We start from the raw sequence: 8,793 nt of genomic DNA, 5'->3' as shown, positions 1-8,793 counted from the left end.
ACGCACCACTCTCTGCGTGAAAAAGTTGCCTCTTAGGTCCCTTTTAAGTCTTTTCCCTCTAGTTCTGGACTCCTCCACCCCAGGGAAAAGACTTTGACTATTTGCCCTATCCATGCCCCTCATGATTTTATAAACCTCTATAAGGTCATTTCTCAGCCTCCGATGCTCTAAGGGAAAACAGCCCCAGCCTATTTAGCTTCTCTCTGTATCTCAAATCCTCCAACCCTGGCAACATTCTAGTTAATCTTTTCTGAACACTGTCAAATTTTACATCATGCTTCCGATAGACAGGAGACCAGAATTGCACGCAATATTCTAAAAGTGGCCTAACCAATTTCCTGTACAGCCACAACATGACCTCCCAACTCCTATACTAAGTGCTCTGACCAATAAAGGAAAGCATAATAAATGTCGTCTTCACGATCCGATCTACCTGAGACTCAAGTGATTATGAACCTGCACTCAAAAATCTCCTTGGTCAGCAATATTTCCCAGGACCTTACCATTAGGTGTATAAGTCCTGCCCTGATTTGCCTTTCCAAAATGAAGTCTTTCGCGTATATCTAAATGAAACTCCATCTGCCACTCCTCAGCCCACTGGCCCATCTATCAAGATCCTGTTGTACTCTGAGCTAACCTTCTTCACTGTCTACTGCACCTCCAATTTTGGTGTCATCTGCAAACTTGTTAACTATACCTCCTGTGTTCGCAGCCAAATCCTTTATATAAATGACGGAAAGCAGCATACCCAGCACCGATCTTTGTGGCACATTGCTGGTAGCAGGCTTCCAATCTAAAAAGCAGCCGTCCACCACCACCCTCTGTCTTCTACCTTCGCCAGTTCTATATCCAAATGGATAGTTCTCCCTGTATTCCATGTGATCTAACCTTGCTAACCAGTCTACAATGAGGAACCTTGTTGAAAACCTTAGTGATGTCCATGTAGATCATGTCCACTGCTCTGCCCTCATCAATCCTCTTCATTACTACTTCAAAAAAAAACTCAATCAAGTTAATGAGACATGATTTTCCACACAAAAAGCCATGTTAACTATCCCTAATCAGTCCTTGCCTATCCGCATACATGTAAATCCTGTCCCTCAGGATTCCCTCCAACAACATGCTCCCCAGTGACCTCAGGCTCACTGGTCTATAGTTCCCTGGCTTGTCCTTTTTTCTTAAATACTGACACCACGTTAGCCAACCTCCATTCTTCCAGCCTCTCACCTGTGACTATCGATGATCCAAATATCTCAGCAAGGGGCCCAGCAATCACTTCCTTAACTTCCCACAGAGTTCTCGGGTACACTTGATCAGGCCCTGGGGATTTTATCCAACTTTATGCATTTTAAGACATCCAGCACCACCACCTCTGTATTTTCGAGATGTCAGCATCTTTTTCCCCACATTCTGTATCTTCCATGTCCCTTCTCCGTAGTAAACACTGATGCAAAAGTCTTCACTATAGATGTGTACTTCCTCTACATGTCCACCCCTTCACGATGGACTGAAGGCTCTGCACTCCTTTGAAAAGAGGCATTAAATGTCGCGCTTTCATCTGCCACTACCCTTCCTTGTCTGGCTGAACTCCTCCTCACTTTGAATAAGTTTTCCTTTAAATCATCTCACTTTCTCCAAGTCAATGGTGAAGCTATGGGTGCCTGCAAATTCACAGATGACACTGACATAGGTGGGAAAGTAAGTTGCAATGAAGAAATAATTTTGATTTGATTTATTATTGTTGCATGATAGTGAAAAGTATTGTTTTGTGTGCTAACCAGATAAATCATACCTTACATTGGGACAGAATACAGACTATAGTGTTACAGCTACAGAGAAGTTGCAGAGAACGATCAACTCTAATATATAAAGGGTCCATTCATAAGTCTGATAACAGTGGGGAAGAAGCTGTTCTTAAGTCTGTTGGTTTGTGTTTTCAAACTTCTGTATTTTCTGCCCGATGAAAGAAAAATTTACAAGTAGATATGAATAATTTTCATAGAATCCCTACAGTGTGGAAACAAACAACAAGTCCATACAGACCCTCCAAAGAGTAACCCACCCAGACCCATTCTCCTACCCTATCATCCTACATTTACCCTAACTAATGCACCTAACCTACACTCCCTGAACACTATGGGCAATTTAGCATGGCCAATTCACCTGGCCAGCACATCTTTGGATTGCGAGGGGAACCGGAGCACCTGGAAGAAACCCACGCAGACACAGGGAGAATGTACAAACTCGGACAGACCGTCGCCCAAGGCTGAAATGGAACCTGGTGTTGTGAGGCAGCAGTGTTAACCACTGAGCCACCATGCAGCCTTAAAGTTAGGTGAATAGGCCAAAATTTACCAGCTGAGGTTTATTGTGAATAAGTGTGAGGTCATCCATTTTGGTCAGAGGAATAGAAAAGCAACATATTATCCAAATATAGAGGTACAGGTAGTTCTGCAATAACACTCATTTCGGCAGCGTGATTTGGCTGTAACGTCGCTGATGAATTAAGGAACATATTTTGGAGAATACTTGCCTCCTTTTGGTAATAGTCTGGGCATCAGTTTGTGTGCTTTTGTTCTGTGCATGTGTTGATGTGCATGCTGAAATCTCCGTGCCATTCTGCACATTTACCAGTATCAGCACATGCATGATGTCAGTGCCAAAGTCTCTGTGCCGTTCTACACTTGCACGATGTGAGCCCCAGGCTTCATGCCATTCTGTGCATGCGCCAAAGTCAGCTGCTGATAGAGCAATCTTCTGTGTGATACTGTACAGAGAGCAGCTTTCTTACATTTTTTAAAAATATACTTTGTTAAATTTACTTTTGTTAATAAATATGATTTCAACTTTCAAGCTGTTTCAATTAGACTTTTGGATGGTGTTCGAACGATCTTGAGTGATATCTTTTGCTGGGCTGCCCCTAACCCTACTTTTCCCATAGGCCCTGTTATTTCTATTGAGTGGTTTTCTATTAAGCAAGGTTTCGCTGAAACACGACTATGGCATTATAGAAGAACTGTCTCTACTTTGAAAATATTCAGTGTAGAAGGCACTGAGTGTCCTGAATCACAGAAAACAAGTATGCAGGTAATAAGGCAGGCTAATGGAAATTTAGCAATAATTGCTAAAGGAAGTATATAAAGGGGAGTGTTGCTGCAAATGTACATGATATCATTGAGACTGTACCTGGAGTATTGCATGCGATTTTGGTCCTCTGACCTGAGGGGATGTAGTTACATTGGCAGCAGTTCACAGGATGTTCAGTGAATTGATTCCAGAGATGAGGGGTTTGTCTTGTGAAGAGTGGGCAATTTGGGCCCATACTGTCTGGAATTTAGAAAAATGAGAGGAGATCTAATTGAGATATTTCAGATGCTAATGGGGATTGACAAAGTAGACTTAGAAAGGATGTTTCCTTATATTGGGCAATCTAGAATTAGAGGTCATAGTTTTAAGATAAGGGGCAATAGATTTCAAACACAGATAAGACACTCCTCCTCTCAAAGGGTTGAGAATCTGTGAACCTCAGGGTTAAGTAAATGCTGGAACATTTAAGTATAAGGAGGAGAGAGACAAATATTTAATTACTAATGGATTGAAAGATATGAACTTTGGGCAGGAAAATCGAGTTGAAGCCATGATGAGATCTGCCATGATTGTGTCAAATCATATAGCAGGCTTGAGGGGCTGAATCTCCTGTTCCTGCTTTGAGTTCTTATGGGTTCTAATATCACCTTGTAGAGTATGTAGAATGTTCCTTGTTCCCATCATACTTATGTTCCCACCCATACTTCTTTATTCAATTACATTGATGATATCATCAGTGCTGCTTTGTGCTATCATCCAGAATTGAGAGGGGTGGGGGGTAGGGGGAAGGTTTTGCTTCCAATTTTTCCATCCTTGTCACGTTTATGTGGACCATCTCTGACACCTACTTTCCCCTACTTGAACATAGGACATAGAACATTGCAGCACAGTACAGGCTGCACCGACCTGTGGAACCAATCTGAAGCCCATCTATCCTGCGCTATTCCATTTTCATGCATATGTTTATCAATTAAATGCACTTAAAGTTGGCAAGTCTACTACTGTTGCAGGCAGTACGTTCCACGCTCCTCCTACTCTGAGTAAAGAAACTACCTCTGACATCTGTCCTGTATTTGTCACCCCTCAATTTAAAGCTATGTTCCCTTGTGCTAGCCATCACCATCAAGAAAAAAGGCTCTCACTATCCACCTTTTTGTTTTTAACCCTCTGATTATCTTCTGTCTCAATTAAGTCACCTCTCAACTTCCTCTCTAACGAAAACAGCCTCAAGTCCCTCAGCCTTTCCTCATAAGACATTCCCTCCATACCAGGCAACATCCTAGTAAATCTTCTCTGAACCCTTTCCAAAGCTTCCACATCCTTTCTTTAATACGGTGACCAGGACTGTATGCAATACTCCAAGTGCTGCCACACCAGAGTTTTGTACAACTGCAGCATGACCTCGTGGCTCCGAAACTCCATCGCTCTACCAATAAAAGCTAACACACCATATGCCACCTTAACAGCCCTATCAACCTGGGTGGCAATTTTCAGGGATCTCTGTGCATGGACCTTGACTTTACTGTTTCCATTTCTAAGGATAAGCTACCCACTAACATCCACTATACACCTACTGATGCCTTCGGTTACCTTGTCTATGTCATCTCAAACCGTACTGGATTCCATTCCATTCTCCCAGTATCTCTGCCTCTGGCAAATCTGAGCTTGCTACAATGTTCCACTGAAGCTCAACATAAACTATTAGGGTAGCACCATGTTTTCTGCTTTACACCTTCTCGGACCAATATTGAGTTCCACAACTTCAGAGCATGACATCTGTTCTCCGTCTCTCATATCCCCTTGCTTCTTTGCCACCATTAGCACTCCATTTGTCTTTTGATGTGGGTGTCGTCGCAACCTGTTCTACTTGCTCCTCCCCCATCTGCATCATCATAACTACCATTTTCCAGCCACTTTTAGTTCTGCAGAAGTCCTATCGAGCTCAAAATATAAATCTTTCTTTTTCTCTATCTACACATGCTGCCAAATCTGTGTTTTCCAGAATTTTCTGTTTTTGTTCGATTTACAACATCTGTAGTGTTTTTGCTGTTATAACCTTCTGTACCTAGTGGCAATCATGTACGATCTTAAGACTGAATTAATCAAATTCAAAGATTATAAAAGATATTGAACAGCAAGAATTAGCAATTTGGAGAGAGTTTGTGGTATACGTAGTTACCAGGTAATGCTGGCTTTTCCCTATCTCTTCAATGAATATGCACAGCAAAAGGGTCTTCCTGATTGGACTTACAAGGCTAAAGCAAGTCTGAAAGCATGAGGTTTTGAGGAAAACTGGGGTCCAAGATATGACCTAAAGCAGGAAAGTATTTTTTGAAGATTTTCTTGGTTTTGTCAGCAACAATACTTGGGAATGTAGATCAATTGATGTTAAAACTGTGTTTCTGCAGAGGGATCAGTTCAAAAGAGAATTGTTTTTTTCACTTTCCAAGAGAGGTAGCAAGCATAATTGGGGCACTCTAGAAATTAATTAAATGCCTCTAGAGTTTGATACTTCTAAGGTCCATCATATTAAGATTGGGCTGTCTCGAGTTGAATGCAAACCTGTCATGTTTTACTCTCACCATGGAGGACAACTTTCCAGCATCTGGGCGCATGCACATTTTTTATTTAATGGACTGTGAGCAGTGAATTTTAAAACATTGTCATAAATAGACATAGTGCAGAATTCAAAATTGGAAATCGCACTTTTGAAGCGTCTAAGTACATTGGGGTATGGAATTAGCAAAATGTTGTCTTCCATCAGAAATTTTAATTTGAAAACTTTAGCAGATTGCTGTTGGTCAATTAGAGTTTAGATCAGAGTGGTGCCAAGTTGGTCAGTTAGAGCCTCACGAAAAAATGCAGCAACTTCAAAAAAGTGAATAGTAGTTGTGAACTCTGATGGAACAACTGAATTGGCTGCGTACCCAAACAAAACCAGATGTCAGTTTTGAGATCTTGCAGTTGAGTTCAAAAATGAAAAATGCCAAATTTGAAGATATTCAGAAAAACAAGACATTGAAAAAATTTAAATTTAAATTTTGAAATTTGCATCATTGGAGCTTATTGTTTTTAATTATGTTTTTATCTAAATCTTTGTTGTACATTCTCAAATACACGTGTATTTGTGATTTTCTTTTGACAGGGAGAGGTTGGTAAATGTCCTTTTAGTTCAGGCAGCTAAAAAGATCAGAAGAGTAATAAAATATGCGTTAATGACCATCTTGTGTTGAGGTGCTAGATATGGCATTTTTCTCCGTGAAAATATTGGAAAAAATTGTAAAGAGTTCAGCAGTAATACCCATTGAATGTTACGTTGGGAAAATGCACATTTGATGAAATGTACGCATGATAAAAGACTGAAGATCGATACTGTACTTTTAAAAATGGATGCTAGAGGTTGAAGAAATTTCCCATTGAAAGGGGGGGAGTGCAGCAGTCAACCATTTGATTTCTTTACAAAGAAACGAGTAACCTCTAAGAAAATATTAGAAGTACTAGAAAAAAAAAGAGGTCTGGAACTGTATTGTGCACCAAAAACCTAATAGGAGTATAATAATCTGTCATTTTGTCTTTTTTGTGTTGGTTTTCATTCATTTTGGTAATTATATTCATTTAAGAACAAAGAAAATTTACAGCCCAGGAATAGGCCCTTTGGCCCTCCAAGCCTGAACTGATCCAAATCCACTGTCTAAACCTATTGGCCAATTCCTAAGCATCTGTGTCCCTCTGCTCCCTGCCTACTCATGCATCTGTCCAGACACACCTCAAGTGAATCTACTGTGCCTGCCTCTGCTACCTCTGCTGGCAACGTGTTCCAGGCACCTACCACCCTCTGTGTAAAGTACTTGCCGCGTATATTCCCCTTAAACTTTTCACCTCTCACCTTGAACGCGTAACCTCTCGTTGTTGAATCCCTCACCATGGGAAAAGGCTTACCTCTATCCACCCTGTCTATACCCTTCATGATTTTGTAGACCTCAATCAGATCCCCCCTCAATCTCCTTTTTTCGAATGAAAACAATCCTAACCTATTCAACCTCTCTTAATAGCTAGCACCTTCCATGCCAGGCAACATCCTCGTAAACCTGCTCTACACCCTCTCCAAAGTGTCACATCCTTTTGGTAATATGGCGACCAGAACTGTACACAGTATTCTAAATGCGGCCGAACCAAAGATTTGTACAATTTTAACATGACCTGCTGGCTCTTATCCTCAGTACCCTGTCTGATGAAGGCAAGCATGCCATATGCCTTCTGACCACTCTATCCACCTGTGCAGCCACCCTCAGGGTACAATGGACCTGAACTCCCAGATCTCTCTACTCATCAACTTTTCCCAAGGCTCTTCTGTTTACAGTATAGTTTGCTCTAGAGTTAGACTTCCCAAAATGTATCACCTCACATTTGCCTGGATTGGATCCCATCTGCCATTTCTCCACCCAACTCTCCAATCCATGTATGTTCTCCTGTATTCTTTGACAATTCCCTATGCTTTCTATGACTCCACCAACCTTTGTGTCATCTGCAGACTTATTGATCAGACTAACAATGCCCCCTTCCAGATCATCTATGTATATTACAAATAACAGCGGTGCCAGCACTGATCCCTGTGGAACACCACTGGTCACCTTTCTCCATTTCGAGAAACTCCCTTCAGCTACTACTCTCTGTCTCCTATTGCAAAGTAATCTTTGACAATCTCACACATTTTCTCAGGTTCGACACACAACCTTCATCCCTTATCCTTTAGTGGACCAACCCTTTCTCTGGTTACCCTCTTGCTTTTTATATTAGAATAAAAGGCCTTGGGATTCTCCCTAATTCTGCTCGCCAAAGCTATTTCATACCCTTTTTAGCCCGCTTGCTTCCTCGTTTAAGAGTGGTCCTACTTTCCCAATATTCCTCCAAGGCCTGTTCTGTTCTTAGCTGCCTGGACCTTATGTACGCTTCCCTTTTCCTCTTGGCTCGTCGCACAATTTCTGCTGTCATCCACGGTTCACGAATCTTGCCTTTCCTATCCCTTGTTTTCAAAGGGACATGCCTATCCTGCACTATCTTCAACCTATCTTTGAAAGCCTCCCACATATCAAATGTGGACTTTCCTTCAAATAGCTGTGTCCAATCCATATTTCCCAACACCTGCCTAATTTTGATATAATTGGCCTTGACCCAGTTTAGTACACGTCCCTTAGGATCCACTCTCATCTTTGTCTACGAGTATTCTAAAACTTACAGAATTGTAATCACTATTCCCAAAGAAATCTATTCTTAAGAAATGCAAAAGGGACAAGCCTATTATCTGGAAAAGTTTGCCAGAGGTGCCTAAGATCGAATGGAACTAGAGAACAGGTGATGGTTATATGTTAGTTGTGAGCTAATTGGGTGAGAATTAGGTCTGTACATGTCGGGGTGTTGGAATTTTGTGTATGTTGAAGTAAAGTAAGTACATGTGTGAATTCTGTCTGACCAACCCATTAACTTCTGATGTTTTAACAGTGGTGAATGACTCTTGTGGTATGGTTCCATGAGTACTAGCAGCATGCTATTCAGTGATGGAAGGTGCATTTCAACTGAACCTTTTTCCTCTCTTCTGACATCCCCACATTCATGTCCTTTCTAGCAACAGTTGAGTAATTATCAAGGAAACAGAAGTTAGATTTTTTTTGTACCTTTTCCCAGCTTATAGCCGCTGAAAGCACCTGC

General features: G+C 41.3%; 1 protein-coding gene across 1 annotated transcript in view; it reads left to right on the top strand.

The window, feature by feature from the left end:
- Positions 1–8,793, top strand: part of LOC122562401 (probable E3 ubiquitin-protein ligase HECTD4) — a 293,168-nt gene that overhangs the window by 144,550 nt on the left and 139,825 nt on the right. The window lies entirely within an intron of this gene.

This window comes from Chiloscyllium plagiosum, chromosome 25, assembly GCF_004010195.1.
Source record: "Chiloscyllium plagiosum isolate BGI_BamShark_2017 chromosome 25, ASM401019v2, whole genome shotgun sequence".
In the NCBI taxonomy this organism is placed as follows: domain Eukaryota; kingdom Metazoa; phylum Chordata; class Chondrichthyes; order Orectolobiformes; family Hemiscylliidae; genus Chiloscyllium; species Chiloscyllium plagiosum.
The sequence above is the reverse complement of the archived record's forward strand: the minus strand, read 5'-3'. Positions and strand labels throughout refer to the sequence as shown.